This window comes from Natator depressus, chromosome 4 (genome assembly GCF_965152275.1).
Source record: "Natator depressus isolate rNatDep1 chromosome 4, rNatDep2.hap1, whole genome shotgun sequence".
Taxonomy (NCBI): Eukaryota; Metazoa; Chordata; order Testudines; family Cheloniidae; genus Natator; species Natator depressus.
The window spans coordinates 121,827,824-121,850,274 of NC_134237.1; the positions used below are offsets into that span (position 1 = coordinate 121,827,824).

Here is a 22,451-nt window from a genome sequence, read left to right on the forward strand (position 1 = left end):
GGACCTGACAACAAAAGAAGACGAGGGGGAGGCTTTCGGATGCTGTTCTTGGGGGATAGTTGTCTCATTGGAGGTTCCTTACTGTGTTTGTCTTCCTGTGCTGATGCAGAGCTGCTGCTGGTTTAGCTGTGTGAGACTACTACTCTGCCAGTGTAATCTTCACTTTTCACAGTTACTAGGCAGTCCTTTATTCCCTTTGGACTTTTAGTTTCAATTAAACCCATGTAACAGCTGTTTACTGTGTTGCATACAGTTCACTCCCAATTTGGGGAGAGAGTAAAACCTTCACATTGTCAAATGTTGCTAATTCTATATTTTAATGGAATACTACTAAATATATATAAAGTGCAAACTTCTAAGTAAAGATTTTGTTACATTGTGGTTTGTGGATGGATGTCTTCTTGTTTTGCCTCCCAAAATTAATTAATTAAAACATCATAAAGCAAGATTTGTAAAACAGTTTACACCAGAATTATCAGAAGCTTCTGGGATAGGTAAAGTAATGCTAGGAGAGCAGTATTCTCTTTTGTATGACATTCTTGTCATAAACGAAAGGATGTTAATATTTTTGAACAGCTTACTGATGTCTAGGTGATGAATGGAATGCCCTGATACTGTAGTTGTGTTTATGTTCTCAAGTACCTAATTTAACTCTTGTAAATGTCACTATATTTTTTTAAGTTTTAATTTTAATATGGTGTAAAGTCTCATATTAAATCTTTCAGACATGGTTGCTACGTTCATCCAAATAGTAAGAACCAGTCCTTTTGTCATTTTATTGTATATTGGGATGATGCTATAAATAATAGTTTATTTGATTGCTGGTTTTGTAGAATTTCATATATAATTTAATCCTGATTAACACTTTTTGAAAAAGGGATTTTTTTTAACCTAGTGAAATTGGAGACAGGTGGAATCTTCTTTCAGTTGTTTACTTTATAAACTTGATAGCACTTTGTATTTAGTCACCTTCATAGTTTCCCCCCTTCATAGACAGCTTGTTTTTTGTGCACACCTTTTATTCAGCAGCAGGAGAGAGAGAAACCATTTTAAAAAAACAGGAAAACATCTTTGCAAAGCCACAAATTTAGTAGGAGAACTCACTGGTAAATGCAGTAACTGATGCTACTTTTAACTTCCTTTTTGAAACTGATTAGATTTTAAAGTGTTCCTTCTAATAGAGAATTCTAGATATGGTGAAACTGATTTACTGTTATCAGTAGTATATGTTTGAATACTATTGTTTCACTTCATTTGAGAGCAAAGGAAATTCTCAAACCTGTGGTGGAAGAGTATTGAGCCTTATAAAATCGGTATTGACATTTCAAATAGAACCATTCCCATTATGTTTCAAAAAGAGCAATTACCTCCCTTTAATAAAAAAAAAAAAAAAAAGAAACAAAGTTACTTTCATCAGAAGGGGTATCACTTTTGTTCATACATGGTTTGCTTGTAGGGATGAAAGTAAGTTTTTTGTTTCCAACAGTTTTGTTCTTTTCACACTAGTGTAATTATATTCAGAATCAGTATTGTTCACTGTAATTGGTAATTGTGAATTCCTCCAGAAACAGCCACTCCTGCAGTAAGTATCTGTTAAAACATTTGTTACTGTAGAATATTTCTTAGAGTAACACAATAGAACTAAATACACAAAGACTTAAATAACAAGTTTGAGTTAGAAATTAAGATGGGAATTTAGGATTAGGGATGCCTGGCACTTTGTCCATCACTTCCCGGGTTATGCTAGCTGCTTTCCCCTTCTATCAATTGGTCTGGAGTGTCCCCTTAGTAGGTTGGTCTGTCCCACAGTTCATTTTTATATAATTTAGCATGGTGATCTTTGGGGGGTGGGATAGACAGTGCTGGATTTGCACCCTGTACATTTCCATCTGTGTGTCAGATATGAGGCATTCTTACACTTCTCAGCTCCAGCCTGCTGCCACCAGCTCCCTCTTCAGTCCTAAAGCTCCTAAAATCTTAAACTTGGATCTTTGCAATAGCAATAAATTTTGCTGACACTACTCTTTTTGGCAATTCTGTTATTAGCCTTTTAGAGTTAATTAACTGAAGTGTTCAATTTTCTCCCCCCCCTCCCTGGTTTTTTTTTAGTAGGGTAGTGGTAGAATGCATGGTACTGAGTTTAGACAATCTCTCATCTTTCAAACCTGGGTTCCTAATACTATTCATATATGTTCATTAATGAATATGGCTTAGGATAAATACCAGTAGACATTTGTCCATCTCATAAAACTAATACACAACTTACTTCAAATCAGCACCAATTCTGTAAGAGAAGCCAGGGAATAGGGTAGCACAAGTATTGCATGTCACAAATGAGGTGAATAGATAAAACTATATGGACAAATTAAGTGTAGAATCAGCCTTTACTATACTTACCTCTGACTAGTGCTATCATACAGATGTAAACTTTACTCAATTGACTATAGGAACATTTTTTTATAAAAGATGCAGAAAAAAGTAAGTACATACAAACTAAATTAAAAATAAATTTCAGTTAGATGGTGAAAATATCTTTGGAAACATCCAGCTACTGTGTGCTGTAGATTTAAGGAGTATTTAAGTAGTTTAAACAATTATATTTGAACTGCATACAGTATTTTCCAACTTTCAGATCACTTTGATTTCAACCTCGTGAGAAATTGAGCATATTATATTAAGAGACCCAGGCAACTAAATGTGGTGGTGGTAGATTTTCACCTATTACACTCATCTGAGATAGACTCATTGCTCCCTCGCAAAGGGGGACCAAACTTGGAGAATCTGGGTGGCATAAAAGTAGGGAGGGCTGCTTCCTTACTGTTCACCTCCCTCATCTGGACCCTGTAGAAATAGGTCTGTGAGGGGACAAAGCAATGGGTTAGCTGCGCTCATCTATGTGGAGATCACCTAACTGAGCTGATGCTAAGTGGATTAGAAAGATGCAGCATCTTTGGGGAACTGTCTCTTGGCAGTTTCAAAGAGTAAATGTTCCCTGGCAGAGTAATGGTGTTGAAGTGTTTAAAGTTTCCTTGACACTGTACAAAATAGGGTCTCTGCTCTACATAGTTGACTATCTAAATAGAAAATATAAATTGGATGTAAAGAGGAGGAAGAAAAGCTAGCATCTTTTTTTGGTCAAGTTTTTTTTCTGGTTGGTAGTTAAGTTTCTAGGTTTGAGACAGCATTTTTAGTGATGGGTTAGTACTTGTGGATATTAGGGAAGAACTCAATTTTCAGCAGGGAACTGATCGAGAGGGTAGGCATCTGACATGTCTCAAAATCCCTATCAGCATAGAGGGCACTGAAAGAGAGGGAAGAAAAATAGGAGAAAAACATGAAAGGAGGGGTAGTACTGCTGACTTCAGGAATTTAAAATTGAGATGGGTTCCAAAAATTGTGAGATTTAAAAAAAAAATTGTCTGCATTTTTATTCTGGTTTTTGAGCTTTTACGGTTCATGTTTTAAAGTGGTGGTTTTTGTGTTGTTGTTTGTTTTTTTTTTTTTTTTTTTTTTTTACAACCATGAAGGCTGGAAACGTAAACAAAAAAGCTGAGGTTCTTGCATAATTGACTTTCTTAAAGACCTAGTATCTGTAATCAAGTAGTCAGTATTGTAAGAATTGCAAACTTGGGAAGCATTAGGCAGAACTCATTGCGGTAGTGGAGAGGGGAGGGGCAGTAGGAAGAAAAGAACACAGATATAGGTGAGACAGAAAATGGTTGCTGTTTGTATTACAGTAGTCCCCAGTGGCTGCAACCAAAATTTGGGCCCCCACTGTATAGACGCATAGTAAGAGAGAGAGTCCCATCCCCCAAGACATTACAAGAGGCAAGATAGACAAAGAGTGGGAGGAGAAACAGAGGCACAGAAAAATGAAGTGAGTTGCCCAAGGTCACAAGCAAGTCAGTGGCAGAATCCAGAATAAGACCTGGACCCTCAAGCAGTGTCCTGTTCACTAGACCACACTGTCTCCAATCATGCTGGTTATGGAAGGGGAAGGTAAGAGACCTGTATTTGCTGCAAGTGGGAGGAGAAGGAGTCAAAAAGCATAGTGAAATGGTTTGAGTAGCTAGTGAGGAAGATGATTTTTAGCTGCTGTAGTAAATGGACTGGAGGGGAGTGAGATGGGTTGCAGTTTTCAGTTCCTTTGATACAGTAACCATTGTTTTGAATACCATAAATTGTTTCCTAGTTGCTAGTTTCCTGTAAGTCTTATTTTCCCTTTCTGGGACTCCAGATTTGATATGTCAAGGCAAATTTTGTTTTGAGTGTTTTCCCTTCTTTTGGAAGCAAATGCAGACAGGGATTTCAAGCAATTGTATTCTTGAATTGCTGCATGTTGATAGGACAGTAGTTATCCTGTTTGCTGTCTTATGTGTTGCAGGCTTCCAGCCTTTGCTGCTGCCTTTTTAAAAAAGTGATGGCTTCTTCTTTTAGATAAGAGGGTTTCTCACCTGTGACCGAAATGTGTGTATACACGTAATGGAAAAAATATCTTATCAGTTCAGTTCACTTCTTATCTTGTACTGACAGAACATTCCACATGTGTTAGGTCAGAGGCTATTTCACAAGTGGTATCAAGAGGTCAGTGGAAAGTTGGGCCTTTAAAGCGTTTTTTGTAGTTTCAAAACTAGCTTTAAATCAGTGATGATATCAAAAGCATTCAGAAAAAATTAAGTTAAAGGTGAACTGGAAATGAATCACTTATTCTTTTGTACGGCTGTTGTTTTAGACTTGTGAAAGTGAAATACAGGTCTACTGATGCTAAACCTGCAAATAGGAGCAGATAAGAATTATAAATATATTAATAATCTTGTATTGTTAGATTTAAAATAGGGCATTAAGTTAATTTATTCAGTAGATAAATATTTAGAAATTGGTGTAAGCAAGAAGGACCATATGAGAAATGTGTGTTAGAGATGTACTCAGAGTAACACCCATAAACAAAAAAATGCAGGAGTATAGACTCAGATGGTTTGGTCATGTAAAGGGCAGTCCTGACAACTCTGTGGGTAAGAGAGTCCAACAGAACAAGATTAAAGGCAAAAAGACGGAGGCTGAAGTGTTGGGATGTCATAAAGGAAGATATGTTAGCATGTAGTGTGTTTGAGGACATTGGATTGACCAGATCATTTTGGAGGGAGAAATCTTATAGAGCAAACTCCATTTGATGGGCTTAAGGCCAGGAGGAGGAATAAAAACAAAATTTCTAAACATTTCTTCTTCATGTGAAAACAGAATTTTCTAGCTTGTTACAGGTGGAATTTTTCACGCAAAACCTGTCTGTGCCAAAAATAAAAATGCAGATTTGGGTTCAACTGAAACAATTAGTAAATTTGGGTAAATTTTTGGCAAATTTTGATTTAAAAAAAGTTTCTGGAATACAAAATATGTTTCAGTATTTTCCAAAACACAATATTTTGACTTTTTTTCTTCTTCTTCAGGAAAATGTTTTGTTTTGGCATTTCCCTCAATCTTATTTAAACAAACATTAAAGAGACACTGAAAGTGAAACAAAACATTTAGTTTGAGTCAAACCAAACAGTTTGACTCCATGATGATTTTTCTTGTGCTCTTTCAGTTCAGCTTGTGAACAGAAAATCAGTTGTATAGTTCTAACGACAAATTATGGCAAGTTCAGAGTTGAAAGCTTGGAATATTCAGCTAGGGTGCAGTCTGATTGAAAAAGAGGTAAAAAGTATAATACAAATTTACGTGGACCCTTAAGTAATCTTTTTTTTTTAAGGGTGTCACCTGAACAGTTTTTTTTCCTAGACCATAGGATGAGTAAATAAAACTTTTGTAATTATTTTTGGTCATGAAAAATCATGAAAAGAAAGTTTGTGATCATGAAGAAATTTGTTTTATATAACTGAAGTTGGCCGAATAAAATAAATAAATGAAGCTTTTCAAAGAATCTCTCACTGAGAATAGTACAACCAATTTACATAATTACTTGTGAAGCAGAAAGCATCCTATTGTAACTTTTCTGCCCATCAGAGTTGGCAGCAACAAGGGCCGGGTTCAGTATCTAGGGGTTCCATTCCAGTAACAAAATGCAAAACCGGCTCGAGCCCCCACCCAGTGACCTGGGACAAATCTATACCACCCCCGCTGGGTGCTTCTAAGAGGCAATACTTCCCCTGTTGCAGGCACAGAGTCTGAGTGTCGCAAAAGCCTTTTAATAACAGAGAAACAATGTGGCATTATGTTGGGGAAACACCAACAGGATTCATAACACAACCCGTGAGCAAAAAACCCACCCTAAGCAAATTGGGGCATGTCCTTTCCCTTTCCTTTCCCAAAAGTCACCCAAAGTCCCAAAAGTCTCTGTCCCTGGTCAGTGCAGCGTCAGAGTTCGAAAGTTTATCTGCAGAGTTTTACCTCCCAATGTGGGTGGAGATGGGCGGTTACTGGGCACCTTACGTGGTCCAAAGCCGATTGTCCCACCTCTCCGTGGGGCTCTGCTCTGTTCCACTCCACCAGCGATCCCACAAATAGCTCTGCTCTGCCAGCTGCCCCCATGAGCTGCTCCAGCCATCCCATGAACTGCTCCACAATATATCTTCAGGCCTCCCCACTACTTAACACAACACTCAGTGATTTCAGCTTGTAGTAGGGGAGCCTCGGAGCTAGTACACCATGGACCCAAAGTGAATTCAGCTTAGCAGCCTGTAACTAGACTCCTAATGGAATCAAAATTAGCTCTGATATTCCACAGTGGAGAAAGAAGGAAGTGCAATTAGCATGTAAGGCCCTCACCAGGGGGCCCATACCACCAGGTATGACTTACATTTTTTTTCCAGTCCCCAGCCTCTCTTAATTCACTAAATTTTGGAACCCATGTCCCTTGCCTAGCGAGTGCTAGTTAGTTAATGGCGAGTCCCTTCATCATAACAAAAGGCCAAGTACAGTTCCACTGTCCCTGATTCACATAATCAGGATAATAACAGTTTATTCTTCCTGCCCCAATAACAGAGAAACTAGGGATCCCACAGCAGCCAAAGTGACCATTTGGGCAACTATGGGCTCATGCTAGGCGGGGTGGGTGTGCCTATGCAAATGAGATCAGCCCCTGAAGTTCTTTTCCACAACTTGCTACAACTCACCACCAGATGTCAGGGTGGAGCTCATCCTGACTCTGCTTACACTATGTAAAATTATGGGCTTTAGAATGTTCAGCCATCTGATTTATAATGTGCACATTAAAAGAAGAAATGAGACTGGACTCAAGCTCGGAGCAGAATAGCTGTTTGGTTGAGAAATCCTGAGTAGTTGAATTAATCTTCAGTTTGGACAAAAAACACCTATTCTGTAGCTCTAGCACATCAGAGCTCTAGCATAGATTTGTCAACTATAGATAGTCAACTGTACTGCAATCATTCAAACCTGCCTTGCCTCAAAAACAAACAAAATAATACAACCAAATAACATGGCCAACCAAATCAAACTAACAAAAGTCCAAGCAGGTATTGCGATTGACTTGTGAGTCAAAGCATCCACTCATAACTAACCAGTGGTCTGGTCTTCCAAAAACATCAGTGAAAGCCATATTTCATCCTTTTTTTTTTTTTTTCTAGCCTGTTTCTTTTTCACTTTGTCTGTTTGTTTAAAAACAGGATAAGTGCATGCCCTTCACATCAAAACTAAAAGTAAAATTAACCTTTTCCTTTTCATAAAAAAGTTGTTCTAAAAATAAACACTAATATTTTAACTCAGAAAAGAAATTCTAATAAAGTTTAACAAATTTATTTGAGCATAAGCTAGCTCACAAAAGCTTATGCTCAAATAAATTTGCTAGTCTCTAAGGTGCCACAAGTACTCCTTTTCTTTTTGCGGCTACAGACTAACACGGCTGCTACTCTGAAACCTAATGTTTGACTGTCTGTTTTGCAGAATGACTCAACCACGGTTTCAGAATAAATGCTTGTTTTTGATTTCTTGTTCGTAACCAAGATAATGTGCAAACATGACTGGGAAACAAACCTCCTTGTCCCCAGTTTGATAGTGCAGAGTATTCACTGATTTGCTTCTTGTTTTTTTGCAATTGGGTGTTTTGGGGAAGAATTTTCTGTTGACTTTTAAGGTGCCATATTCTGTCTTTTTCCCAAAAAAGTTCACTGTCACAGGTACCAGTACAAAATTCACTATTTGCAAAAACGAGGACTCCTTGTGATACCTTAGAGACTAACAAATTTATTTGGTCATAAACTTTCTTGGGCTATAAGATGGCTACCCCCTGAAACCTATTATGTATTTGGTATTCAGAGAGGGAGAATGAAGTTCCACAATTAGACTCAAACTGGAAATGCTGCTAATGGAATGTAGCTCTTAATCTTTTATTTTTGTGTGACATCTTTGAGTGAATGTAGTGTTTGTGAACAGTGCCAGACTGACATCCCCGGACAATAAAGTCTACTTATCTGCAGATCTGGTACAGCCTGGGTCTATCAATGTGCTTCATCTACATCTGGTTGGAAAATGGAACTTTGCCCTTTGGGAAATTCTGACACTGACATTTTGTTTTTGGTCCCAAATTGGGGCTAAAAATCAATCTCAAAATATTTTGTGAAAGGAAATATTTAATTTCAGAAACATCAAAACAGCATATTAAAAAAACCCCTCTTTGGTAATGCCAGCATTATAATACTAAAATGTAAGTATACCAGAAGAAACAAAGTCAGAATGTAACAATAGAATGCTAACTTCATTTCAATTTTGAATAGTCTCAGAAATGTTTCCATCAAATTTTGTTGAAATTGACACATTACCACAAAAATGTAGATACTGATGAAACAGCATTTTCCTATGTGAAAAATGTACCATTAAATTTTTGACCATGTCAAGGTTCCTCCCCCACTCTGAACTCTAGGGTACAGATGTGGGGACCTGCATGAAAACCCTCCTAAGCTTATCTTTACCAGCTTAGGTCAAAACTTCCCCAAGGTACAAAATATTCCACCCTTTGTCCTTGGATTGGCCGCTACCACCACCAAACAAATACTGGTTACTGGGGAAGAGCTGTTTGGACACGTCTTTCCCCCCAAAATACTTCCCAAAACTTGCACCCCACTTTCTGGACAAGGTTTGGTAAAAAGCCTCACCAATTTGCCTATGTGACTACAGACCCAGACCCTCGGATCCTAAGAACAATGAACAATCCTCCCAACACTTGCACCCCACCTTTCCTGGGAAATGTTGGATAAAAAGCCTCACCAATTTGCATAGGTGACCACAGACCCAAACCCTTGGATCTGAGAACAATGAAAAAGCATTCAGTTTTCTTACAAAAGACTTTTAATAGAAATAGAAGTAATTAGAAATAAGAAATCCCCCCTGTAAAATCAGGATGGTAGATACCTTACAGGGTAATTAGATTCAAAACATAGAGAACCCCTCTAGGCAAAAACCTTAAGTTACAAAAAAGATACACAGACAGAAATAGTTATTCTATTCAGCACAATTCTTTTCTCAGCCATTTAAAGAAATCATAATCTAACAGGTACCTAGCTAGATTACTTACTAAAAGTTCTAAGACTCCATTCCTGGTCTATCCCCGGCAAAGACAGAATATAGACAGACCCACAGACCCTTTGTTTCTCTCCCTCCTCCCAGCTTTTGAAAGTATCTTGTCTCCTCATTGGTCATTTTGGTCAGGTGCCAGCGAGGTTACCTTTAGCTTCTTAACCCTTTACAGGTGAGAGGAGCTTTCCCCTGGCCAGGAGGGATTTCAAAGGGGTTTACCCTTCCCTTTATTTTTATGACAACCAGCTTTATCTTAAATTCTATTCTTCCTATGGGATTAGAGGATAACAACGTTTGTGGTCTCTGCTAATCCCTTGAACTATCCTGTCACCTTTCTTCTGGTATATTCTGAAGCTGTACTGTATATATTTATTTGATAGAACTCTCGGATGCCTTTTAGATTCTGATTCCATGGGATTTAACAGGTTAGCATTAATTTCCCTCTTGAATAGCATAAGAGACTCATCAGCAAAAATGTCTGGTCTGGAAGGGTACACTTACTAACTTTTATTTTTTTTGAAGACCAAGGATGAATGTATAGTTTCAACAATCACATTCTGTTTGGTGCCAGAGGAATCTTTTGAATTGTAATTGTAGAGCAGGAATTTTGAAAGCAGGTATCTGCCTCTGCTTATAATAGAGGGAAATAGTCTGGGGAATATAAGTAGATTAGCTTTTAAAAAATTTAACTGACTTAAGTTGTGGAAATTTCAGATACAATTTGTAAGAATAGTGAGTGTTTTGGCTCTTATGTTCACAGTTTGAACAGATAATGAAATGGCTGTGTGTCAACTGATTATACATCCTTGCTGTTAACAGATGCACAGAGAACAAGAGGATTGGGGTTGGGGAGCAGAGCGGCTGGAGCTGCTGGCTCCTTTCTCTAAGGCTATGGCTACACTGGCACTTTATAGCGCTGCAACTTCCTTGCTCAGGGATGTGGAAAAACACCCCCCTGAGCACAGCAAGTTACAGCGCTGTAAAACGCCAGTGTAAACAGTGCCCCAGGGCTGGGAGCCATGCTCCTAGCACTCTAAGCTAATCCCCTTGTGGAGGTGGAGTACCAGGAGCGCTGGGAGAGCTCTCTGCTAGTGCTGGCGCACGACCATACTGGCACTTGGAAGTGTTGCTGTGGGAGCGCTCCCACGGCAACACTTCCAAGTTTTGAGTGTAGCCGTGCCCTAAAGAAGTGGACAAGTCTGGAAATAGACTGGCCTGGAAGATGCTGGGGTTTTGGTGTGTGGTTTTTTTTTTGGTTTTTTTTTTTTTTAAGAGGGAGGGAGAAGAAAGTGACTCAGATGCCGCTATTTCCCACTCCCATTCTGGAAAGGAAGCAATCTGGTACAAGCATCCCCACAGCTCTTTTTAGGAGGAGGAGGACAGTCAGTAATTGCAATGACCCAGGCGATACTTCTGTCTTCAGTATGCAGTAGAAGAGACAGGAATGAATCTAATTGGATGGTTGAATATGGTTGAGACACATGGCCAGAAAGGGTTAAGCCAAATGACCCCAATTCAACCCTCAAAGACATATGGGGAGATAATTCTTGTGTATTTACATATATATGGGTAGAAATCAACAAAGTAATCAACAGTCCCTGTCTATGCTGTAATCTCTTAATTCAGAGATCAAAAGAACATCCTAGTATTTAAATGAACTGTAAACATAAGATATTGCTGTATTCAGCTCTTTTTGAAATGTATAGCTGATCATCTGTGAATGGTGAAAAACAGGCAATTGCCTTACATTAATTTGTGTAGCTAAGTATTGGTGATGGACCTACTTCAAAGTTGCCCTGATTACCTATTGTAAACCAAGGGACTCCAACCTGTCAAAGAAGGCTTGAAACTGTATAAAAGATCCTTGAGTCCTGATCCTGTCATCTCAGATCTGCTTGAGGTTTCATGCAGGGGAAGCCTAGGCCACAACGACTGAGATCTCAGTTCTGATTTGACTGGTCTGAAATATAAACATTGGACTATAACCTTTGAACTATTTCTGAAAGAACTCTTTGCATCTACAAAGCTCACCATCTCTGCTATAAATCTGAACCTCAGTGAATTGAACTCATGTCTGTATGTTTATTGATCTTTTAACCATACTCTTTTTTTTTTTTTTTTTAATAAATTTTAGTTTAGTTAATAAGAATTGGCCGTAAGCATGTATTTGGTAAAGGTCTGGAATATTTATTAACCTGGGAGGTAGTGTGTCCAATCCTTTGGGATTGGTAGAATCTTTTCTTTTATATGGTGAATAAGATTTTCATTAATTCTCCATCATATCTGACTTGAGTAACTAGGTGGAGGCCTGAGGCTGGGTTACATTAAGGGAACTGTGTTTTGGACTTCTGAGTAGCCAGTAAGGTATAACAGAAGCTGTTTAGTGCTGGCTTGGTAAATCTAAGTACTGTACTAGAATATCCACCAGCTTTGGGGATTGTCTGCCCCATTCTTTGCAGTTCACCCTAATTGACTGACCTCAGCTGTCTCCCCCAGGACCCCGGTCACATGGATGAGTGCATGCTTAGGTGGATCAGAATGAGAGGGGCTCAATTAAAAAAAAATGGGGTGGGGGGGAAGAGAGAGGAAAGGATGTGGAGGGGGGAGAAATGAGGAGCATGTTTCCTCTAATGCAGAAACATAAATATGGAGTGAAGCTAGGAATGGTATAGAGCACAAGAGACAGAGTAATTATTCTTTACAGGTTATTAAATAGAAAGTTGATTGGCAATGGTATAACTAAATATAGTACACAAGTGTTTAAAAATGCACAGCAATGGCCTCCCGGGAGTGTGTTGGTAAAAGTAGTTCTTTCACCTAGACTAGCCTGCTTAGTCCTGGGGCTAGTAGGTGCTGAGAACACTTCAAGTTCCAGTTTCTAGTAAATCACAGAGAATCTATTGCTTGTGTAGGAAATTAAAGCATCAGAGCTTGATGCACACAGGATCTTTGAGATAAAAATGATTCTTCATGAATCATTGATAGTGGTTTTGTAGGTCTTCCAAAGTGATAAGATATCTTCTCACATTTAACCCATGGTGGAAGGGGGCTAGAATGAATACAACTGCAGATGAAGTATTGAAATGATTAGCTGAGCAGTATTCCAGGGCCTTTTTAATTGTTGTATTTACTTTATCAATTGATTTATTATATTTACAATTGGTATTCTGTTTTGTGTGTAGATGCTGTATAACCGAGATTAACAGTGGCAGTAAGAGTTGATTCTAGTGTGCATGTTCTATATGTAATACACCAGAACAGAAGATGCACCAGTAAGGATGTGCAGTTAAAATAAACTGCTGGTAAATTCAAAAGGTCTTATATAACTACTCATAATCCTCCATAGTGCCTTTATTCCAAGATCATAGATCATTTTACAAACACTTAATACATTGAGCCTCACAGCAGGTAAGTTTGTGTGTGGTTTTTTTTGTTTTTTTTTTTTAGTGTTACCTTAATTAGGAAGGTAAAACTGAGCAACGGAGGCAGAGAGAGGTTAAATAGCATGCCAAGGTCATAAATGAAGGATTTAGCAGAAATGGTAATGTAATCAATGCACATGTTTCTCATTCCCTGTCGTCTGCCAAAACTGCAACACTGTCCTTCTCCTTTAGCAAAGTTAATTTGGAAATGTTAAACATATATATTTTCTGTTCCCATTTTTGCTGTGAAATTTTAGTTTAATATTTCATGGTTTTACATTTAGCAAAATAAAAACCCTATGCTATATATGTGTCAAGAAAAACTAATAACAGAAAATAGATGTACAAGCAACAAGTCCAGGTTAAAGTTTTTGCAGGAACCATAGCTTTTTTTGCTTTGCTTACTTGTTTTAATTTTAACTGTGCAACCTTAACATTGTACTAATCTAGCATTTTGTTTTTAATTTCCTCCTTCATGGTAAAAGGGGGAGGAAAGTTGCTTGTGTGTGTTAATATTAAATAATTCCAGTTAGTCTGAAGTTTACACCACATTAATCATTTTTAATAATCTCATTAAATCTTATTAGCGCATTTTTAGGGGTGCTTTTACCAATTACCTGTGGTCCACATGGCTTCCCCATGCCAGAGCAGTTAGTATGTATTTTTTTTAAATCCCTAAAATCACCAGACTACAACTGTCCATTAAAACAGATGTTAACAGCAAAGGCTACTTAACTTCTGTGACAATCTTTGGTACCCTCTTTAGCAGTGCATGTATCTGAACCCATGAAGAGATCTCCTGAGCATCTACAGTTCTTACAAGCTGGACCTCCAAGCTTCCATTGATTTAGCTTTTAGCACAGGAATGCTCCTTGGTAGTGAAAATACTAGGTTCTCTTTCCTTCTCTTTTCTGAAGTTTTTCTCCCCTTCCCATCTTCTACTAGTACAGCGGTTCTCAAACTTTAGCAACCCGAGGACCCCCACTTTGCTTTAAATTTTTTAAGGGACCCCCAAATCCCCCTGCTTAGCTCCAGGCCCTGCCCCCATTCCACCCCTTCTCCCAAGGTCCCACCCCTGCCCCACCTCTTCCCACACCCCCGCTCACTCCATCCCCGCTTCCCTCCGCTCGCTATCCCCCACCCTCACTCCTTTCACCAGGCTGGGGTAGGGGGTGCGGGATCTGGGAGGGAATTTGGATGCGGGAGGGGGGCGGGGTGTGGGAGAAGGTGTGGGCTCTAGGCTGGGGCAGGCGGTTGGGGTGTGGGAGGGGGTGAGGGGTGCAGGGTCTGGCAAGGCTGTGCTTACCTTGGGCGGTGCCCGAAAGCAACCAACACATCTGTCTAGCTGCAGCTTCTAGGCGGGGGGTGGGGTGGGGGGAATGGGTCTCTGCGCTGCCCCTGCCTTCAGGAACTGTCCCTGCAGCTCCCATTGGCCGAAATTCCCGGTCAATAGGAGCTGCAGAGTTGTGGTTCAGGGCAGGGGCAGCACACGAAGATCCCCTCCCCCACCCCTTGGGGCTGCAGGGACGTGCCAGCCACTTCTGGGAGTGGCGCAGAACCAGGGCAGTTTGGGAGCCTGCCTTAGCCCTGCTGTGCCACTGGACTTCTAGTGCCTAAAATCTCCCGTTTTGGCTTTAGTAGCTTCTGGGAGATGGAGAGGGAGAAGTTGATCAGCAGGGCCCACAGACCCCCTGGAGTACCCTTGGGGATCCCCAGGGGTCCACAGACTCCAGTTTGAGAAATGCTGTACTTGTAGTTACTTTGTCTGCAGATTTGCCTTTTGAAGAGGAAGTGGAAAATTGTTCCCACCTCTTAAATTTTCTGAGTCCTGTGTACCTATTCTTGTGGTCCCACACTTTGATCAAAATATACAATTGTGGGTGGATGCAGGGATGTGGGGAGAATGGAAAGAAGTTCTTGACATACTGTCTCTCTAGAACTTCATGTGGGTTCTTTTTAAGCTACATTTTCTAATAATTCTTAACTATTTATGTCCCAGCTTTAGAAGAAATCATTCTGGAACACTCCAATAGTGAAATCATCTGATAAACTAAAACAGGGGTTCTTTATGTGGGGGTCATGAATGGGTGTCTAGGGGTTTGGCCCGTATTGCTAAATGGGTGGGGAATTGTAGCTAGATAGGTGGATGGGAAGGGGTTTCGGGGAGCAAGGATAGTTCCAGAATGGAAAAGGTTGAGAACCACTGCCTAACATCTCTCTGATTTATAACCCTAGACCTTCTTTTCTACTGCCTTACACAGGTTTAAATGACTACATAAGGGGTAAAGTGATCATTACACGGATGTAAAAAGACCACGAGGGTGGGTGAGAAGATAATTCTGCTGTGGTGGCATTTTACACTTACTTTCCACTAGAGCATGTCAAAAAATAGAAAAATCTTTCCACTAAAAATTACACTGAGAATCTTTTCCAATTGGCAATGACTTTTCAATTATTTCCAACTAGGTCTACTTTGTACACTCATTTTTTACCCCTGTAAATGACTGTGCAAGGTGCAGAGCATGAAGAATTGGGCCCTTTGTGCCTCCTTCCTACATGATAGCAAGCACATACCCATTTGCAGAAGAAGCCATTATGTTATCTTGAAATATTACATTTCTTCTTGTAAAAACACTGACCTTTACTTTTCCAATGGAAAAACTATTAAACTATTACTATTAAAACAATAAACAAGAAGAGTTATTTATACAGCGCTATTGATGTAATTGTGAGCAGTGCTTTGTAGCTGGTAAAACATCAGATAAATTCCTGGGCTTTTGGAGTTTACAGCTGAAGGAGAACTTTGTGGATTTTTTTTTTTTTATAGGTAGGCCTCCTGGAACAGGTGGGCTTTTACTAGAGACTCTAAGGAGAAGGGAGTTTGTGCTTTGTAAGCAGAATTTTTTCAAGCCTAGGGGATATAAATTCATGAGTGGTTGAAATAGACAAAGGGAGCAGTCAGGAGCGAAAGATGGTTGGAGGGTAGAAAGAAATCTCATTTGTAAATGAGAACATTGTGGAGAACTTTGCAATTGAGTAGCAGCCATATAAACTCTGTGGAAGAAAGGAAGACAATATGAAGATTAAAGCCCTGATTCTGCAAAGACTTAAACATGTGCTTAACTTTACACACCGCAAATAGTCCCACTGAAGTTGTGGGTAGTGGAACGAGACATAAAGTAACAATGAGGGAGGAAGATGATTTAGCAGTAATGTTTTTATTGGACTGAAATGGGAAGAGTTGAAAAAGGAGTCCACAGCAGGCCACAGATGAAGCTATTTGGAGCAGAGTGGTTGTAGAGTGAAAAGAAGTTGATACTGTTTTAAGTATCTTATTTGTAGTTGTGATTATGTGAGAGTCATTCAAGTGAAGCACTAACTATAGCAATTCAGGGGAAAGAACTAGAGCAAATTTGGTCAAGGGATAAGCAGTTTAATTTAAAGAAATAAAACTATTTGGGTTATGAGGGAAAAGGGAGATATCCTATTTGTGGTAGAATATTTCTCTTATTTGGTACTGTATGGTATTCAGAAAATGGGCATAGCTGCATATAAACTAAAATTAATTTGCTATTAATATCTGGTAACTTTTTATCATTCATTTAAATTAAAGGAAAAAATCGGATCTAAAATATTTCACATGTACATCGTTACAGGGAAAAATAGTTCATCTACAGAAACATGCGAGAATAAACCCGCCAACCAGGTTGGAGTTGGGTAACCTGGCTATTTTCAGAGGGCCTTTCTACACAGAGACGTAGGCCATGCCTACACTACAGAGTTAAGGCAACTTAAGTTATGTCAACAACCATAAACCACTGTAATTACAGTGCTTGTGCGTGTTCACACAATGCTCCTTGTGTTGACAGTGTGTGTCCACAGTTGGTGCTCTAGCACTACAGAGGGAGCAGTGCACTGTGGGTAGCTATCCCACTGCAAATCGCCACCTTCTCCCACTGTGAGTTCTGGGAATGGATCACAGTGCACCATGAGGTGGAATCACTGCCCCCATGATGCAGCTTTCTCCGTCCCATAATTTCATGGGCTTCCAACTGTTTTGCGCTATTTTTCAACTGCCCCTATAAACTCTGTGCCCGCTATCTCTGCCTGAAAGCATGGGATCCTGCACTGCATACCTTGTGATAAGTGTTATGTGCACAACATAGCTGATCCTGCAGTATTTCATGAGCTGTGAATCTGAACAGGAATCTGTGCTACGTGCCCTGTTCCATAGAAAGAAACAATTCAAGATTGATGTTGGCATTCACAGAGCAGCTGCAACTGATGTGTGTTCCAGTTTTCATGTCATTCATCCTTGATCTTTTTACTGAGGTTCCCAGCAAATATGCCATTTGGAGTGACTGACTGGAGATATACACACCTGACCACTAGAAAGTGGATTGAGAACACCAACTCACATCATATAACTCCTCCAGATTCTAACTATCAAGGCTTCTTGCTCTTAACTCATCATCAAGATTTGTTCTGGAATGTGTTCAGAAGCCTAGGCATTGTATACAGGTCCTTTAATTCAGAACAGGAATGTCTGCCCTTCCAAAACTTTAGGAAATATAGGTAGAGTTTAATTAAAAAAAAAAAAAAAGTAAATTCAGATAAATCACTCAGTCACATACCAGCTTCCCTTGCATAGTCCAGAGGCAAGTAGTAGTAGTAAAAAACAGAAACTGTCTCTTTCAAGCCTATGGTAAGGTATAAATATCAATCTGTGTCTTTTATTTTCCATTTCAAATATTTTTTTTAAATACCGAGGTAAGTTATTCTCTAAAAACCTGCTCAGCTATATTTTTAGAAGATTATTTGAGGTGCTGCAACTAGCTGCTTTTCTGGTATTTACCTGAGATGGAAAAATTAGAAATGGTTTTGGTACCTGAGAAAGTTCCATACAACATTGTGTATGGGTTTTGAAGGAGAAAAGACTTTCATTGTACCTTATGGAAACACCTTGCAGCGGGGGTGGGCAAACTTTGGCCTGAGGGCCACATCCGGCAGGGGGTGCAGGCTCTGGGGTGGAGCTGGGGATGAGGGGCTTGGGGTGCAGGAGGGTTGGAGGGGCATCAGGGCTGGGGCAGAGGATTGGGGCCTGGGAGGGGGTCAGGGGTGCAGGTTCTGGGCAGCACTTAACCTCAAGCAGCTTCCAGAAGCAGCAGCATATCCCCCTCTCCAGCTCCTACGCAGAGGAGCAGCCAGGCTGCTCTGTGTGCTTCCCTGTCCACAGGCGCTGCCCCTGCAGCTCCCATTGGCTACAGTTCCCGGTCACTAGGAGCTGCAGGGGCTGCACTTGGGGTGGGGGCAGCGTGCGGAGCCCCCGGCTGCCCGACATATAGGAGTCGGAGAGGGGACATGCTGCTGCTTCCGGAAGCTGCACGGAGCCATGGAAAATGCACGCAGAGCAGCCCCGGACCCTGCTCCCCAGCTGGAGTTTGAGGGCTGGATTAAATCAGCTGGCAGGCCAGATGTGGTTCACGGGCCTTAGTTTGCCCACCCCTGCCTTATAGCCACAGCAAGGTGATACTTTTTCTTTTTTCCATAGTGATGGTCTCTTATTTTCTATTATTACAAACACTATTTCTTCCTGTGATGGGGTGACCTGCCCCTTTAAGGGCAATAATTCCTAGTGGTCAGCCCAACCTGCCACTTTGCAAAGTCCTTTAAGATTTTGAAAGGATATTATATAATATACCCACATGCCTATGGTATTATTGATAGAGAGGAAGCAGTCCTGGGAGTACGTGGTGTTTAGAGAAGAACTTTGTCACTGTATCTTTAAGGCCTGAGACCAGGAGCCTTGCAGAGAGAGTGGGGCAAAGCTCCCCTCTCACCCAACCAATTGGCAATGAGAAGGGAACCAGTATAAATCCTACCTTCTCCCCCATAATTGGGCAGACACCAGCAGAAGTCTGCCAAAACCTGAGGACTAAGTGGGGCCAGCTGAACAAGAAGCTGATTAAGGCCCTATAGCAGGCTGAAATGCACCCAGCTCCAAGAGGAGGCTGTTGTTTGGGGGACTGACCAATTGAAATACAACTCCAGCTTTAGGAAGAGGGATGGGGATCTTCTGAACAGGCAATAGCTGACCAGGAAACTTCTATGAACCCAGAGTGGGGTGACCTGGGTTGTTATTAGTGTCCATTAGCCTTTCTATAAAGACTCAATAAATCAAATCTTAAGAAGGGGTTACATGTTTGGATAATTGATTGGGAAAGAGCGGGGTATAGAGTGCAGTGCGTTTGCCAGACCACAGCGAAGCATGCTGCAGGGCCATATCCCATAACATGTGTCAATTGGATTAAGTCATTAGGTAAACAAATAGTGTACCTGATAAGAGTGGTGTGATTAAGGATAAAGCTACTAGCATATCAAAATAAGGGGTCAGGTTTCTTTGCATTCCTACCCACCACTAGCTTCTACGCTCACTTCAGGAAGAGTAATTAATACAAGGTCTCTTGGTACTTAAACATTCTTATGTACTGTGGCTTTTAAAGGGACACCATCACATTTTACCAGGCCAAAATATTGTCATTTGGTTCCTTGAAGAAAATCTTAGTACTAGGTTGTATTTATTTTTTGTTGATCTATAATTAATGTGTGCAATTTCAAGACACGTTGATTTCCATCATACTAATAGGGCACACTCATGTAAAGTATGAGATAGCGGCCATTCATTATTTTGTTGTTAAATTAAGTCATGCATCCTTTTTAGTTACATTTACAGATGAAAATATTGTATTGGTTTGGAAAATGCATCTTTAAAAAAAAACAAAAAATGATGCTTTCCAGACTGAAGTTATATCGTGGGTTTTTTTCCTTACCTCAAGTGCCCTTTTAACTTCTTAGTATAGTATTTGCAGCTCCACTGTTTTGACATTGACAAATAAGTGGAGATAAAATAAGTATACATAGTGTCATTTTGATATAAATAAAATGAAAGTCTATTGTTTGAATTTAGCTTGCTTGATCAGTATAAAACCAGTATGGTTTGATCAGTGTAGGCCTGACCTGCATAATTTATGCTTTTTGAAAAAGATGAATCATTCAATACTATAGTCAGTAATACTATGAAGTGGGTTCTAAACCACGAAAGCTTATGCCCAAATAAATTTGTTAGTCTCTAGGGTGCCACAAAGACTCCTCATTATTTTTGCTGATACAGACTAACACGGCTACCACTCTGAAACCTGTCTTGAAGATAGTGAGTAGTGGTGTTACCAACACCCTCTTCTCCCGGATACCTTTCTTTCAGTGGGAGTTAAGCACAGTCAGCACTTAATAGATCAGGCCCAAATTAATCTGATGTTAATTGGGGTAGGAAACTCTGTGGGGTTGCTTCTCACTTATTTATGGACTTCGATGTGGCCCCTGTCATTGTAGTATCTGAGCGTCTCACAAATAATAATGGATTTATCCTCATATTGCTGAAGAAGGGAATTATTTTTCTGCCCATTTTACAAATGGAGGACTGAAAGTATAGGTGACTTACTCTGTGCCCAAGATGACAAGGAAGTCTAGCAGAAGCAGGAACAGAACCTAGATTTTTGTTTTAATTCTCAATCCAGTCTCTTCAACATCTTTCCTGTCAGCCTCTGGTAGGGTATCTCTAAACAACTGAAACACCGAGGACTGGATTGTATGGATTTACAAATTCAAAGAAGATTGGAGGGCAATTTACTCTTGCCATATGTTGAGATTCATGTCCAATTATTGTTTACAGATGAGGAAATAAAGGAGGTGGGAAATGGTGATATTGTTAACTACTAACTATTAGTCATGTTTAGATCCATGCTTCACTTTCCCATGCGTTAAATAAGTTTTGTCAGGAGTCGTCTTTCTTGTCTTCCTCAGATGGTGCAACAAAGTAAATCCATTTTTTTGAACTGGTATGTGATGCTGGTGGAGGATTGGTCTCATCTCTTCCAAATTGGTGGAAGTGGCTACAGTGAGGGTTTTTTTTTTTTTTAAATATTTTTTCTAAGATAATGGCAGTCAGTGAGTCTGACTGCAAGATAAAGAGTATTTGTTTATTTTTTTAGGATTTTTGTTTAATGTGCTATCAGTTTAAATATGTTCGATCTGGAAAAAATAAGTAAACATTTAATCTTAGCTGAAAATTTAAAAAAATTGAATTTTATATTAAAGTGACAGAAGGTGGTTGTGGTACTGCAGTTTATTAACACAGTGTGAAGACTTTTCTCTCGGAGTTATGGAAGGAATTAACAGTCAATGGAGGAGAGAATTCAAATGATGATGAGGTAAATGCCATACAGAAAAACACGAATTAAAATGGTCTTTTAAAAATGCACTGTAAACTGTTTGTGCAATGATATAGTGTTATCAGTAAATGACTAAACTCAGCCCTTGAACTGATTTTCAGCAAACTCTTATGATATATGCTTATGCTGATTATCTAACTTTCCTAACAAAGGAGGAAGTGGTAAATACTATTTTTCTGGATGATATGATACTTACATATCTATGTTTTAATTAAGAGTGTTTTGGAAACAGGTGTTTTGTAATGACTAGTGTGTTTATGTAATAGTGCCCTCTGCTGAACAAAATTAGAATTGGCAGCGGTGTATCATAGGCCCGTGGCGATTTGGGGGAGTTTTACTTCTGAGGGAATTCTATGCCAAAAAAATAAAAATTCTGCACACAATATTTTAAAACTTGTCAATAAATAAATGTGGCTCCAGCATGGCAGTGCGGAGCAGAGGCCACTGGGTGCACTGAGGTGGCAAATCACACTGAAGCCCCCACCTCCCCTGGTACAGGGACTCAGGAGTCAGGCTACACCTGACCCTTACACAAGGCAAGGACTCGGCCCACCCCTCTGCGCCAGGTGCACCAGGTGTGGGTGGGCAGGCTCAGCCCAGCAGGATCCAAGTGTGGAGGGGCTTAGTGTGGGGTGAGAGGTTTGTGTGGGGCAATCTGGGTATGGGTGTCTCAGTGGGAGATCTGTATGCACAGGGGCTTGTTGGAGGGGGTGTTCTGGGTGCAGGGGCAATGGGACTCCGCAGGGGAAGGGGTTGTAGTTAATTGATTTCCTCCCACCCCTTTTTGCGAAGACTACCATCTTCTCTTTTTCAGTTTTGAAAAACATTTATTCAGTATACTGAATGTGTTTCAAGTGATTTACAGCATATACAGGGTCTGTCATTCTGTATTGTTAGACACAACCAATCTGGAATTGATAGTTGTTCATTCGGCTCAATAATTGGCATGCAGCAGCCACTCAGAATTTTGGCATCTTCAACAACCTATTCAGTTAGCCCTAACCTTCCTCAGTTAATTCTCTGCTTCATATGAGATGACTACAACTCCCCATTTTGAATAAGAAAATTGTGGCATTTTTCTTATTTTTGTCAGCAATTAATACAACAGACTCTTCAGTCCACAAAAGATGCAAAAACAGGCAGAAAATGTTTGAAGAGCTGTTTGCTCCTTCATCCTATTCTAGCAGGCTCAATCTGTCTGATTTGTTCTCTCTAC

At 40.0% G+C, this 22,451-nt stretch overlaps 1 protein-coding gene across 1 annotated transcript in view; it reads left to right on the plus strand.

The window, feature by feature from the left end:
* ZFYVE28 (zinc finger FYVE-type containing 28) overlaps nucleotides 1–22,451 on the plus strand; it is a 300,215-nt gene that overhangs the window by 1,140 nt on the left and 276,624 nt on the right. The gene's annotated exons all lie outside the window — the stretch shown is intronic.